Here is an 841-nt window from a genome sequence, read left to right as displayed (position 1 = left end):
CAGTGTCCACCCTTTAATCACCTCCTTTGCCCTACCAGGACAAAAATTCTCTTACTTTCTTGAACAGTTGTTCACTTCAGTCTTTTGTTAGGAGAGGGGAGGAAATTTAATTATGCTTGTGAATGACAAATCATTGCATTAAAATAATTGTTTTAACTCACTGGAATCAGTTGCTCATATTATTTTGCTGTCTTACACATCTCTCTGCTAATGTCAATGGAATGATTACAGTCTCGAGATGTTTTCGTCCACTGAAATGTGATAAGATGTTTATGGTTTGACATATTGAAAATAATATTTGTTATATAAATGCCATGCATAATCACTCTTTTGGTCATTTACAGCAATGAGAAAAGAGTAACATGCTGGAACCCTAAATGTCACATGGCCTATATCAGAGGTACTTTATGGTCGCCTACACCATCATTACAATCAGTCAGCTTTCTATAGAATCATATTTTTATTGTGGCTATTTGCAAGCAATCATTGGTGTATTTACCATTTTCTGGGTTTTAATATAATTGTAACTCAGGGAATTTGGAATCAATAAAGTTTTAGATGGGATATGCTAATTGGATAATGAAAGTGACTTGGAAGCACAGATACTCTGTGAGGGATATCATCTTCGTTGCTTAATGTGAAGGCTCAGAGCTCTGCTTCAGGCAGGTGTAAATAAAGTTTTGGGCCCTAAAGGAGGGGCATGTGGCTTATGGGGAATATGAGCGGGGAGAGTGCTTTTTAATCCACAGACCAATACCAGTAGATTTTATTTGGGGATCAGACCTGTGCTATGCAGGTTGGGGAATGGTATTCATTCCTCCTTTCACATACCTATGATGAA

This window comes from Mustela putorius, unplaced genomic scaffold (assembly GCF_011764305.1).
Source record: "Mustela putorius furo isolate JIRA1106 unplaced genomic scaffold, ASM1176430v1.1 tig00003834_pilon_pilon_pilon, whole genome shotgun sequence".
Classification (NCBI taxonomy): Eukaryota; Metazoa; Chordata; class Mammalia; order Carnivora; family Mustelidae; genus Mustela; species Mustela putorius.
Note: the sequence above shows the minus strand (reverse complement) of the source record.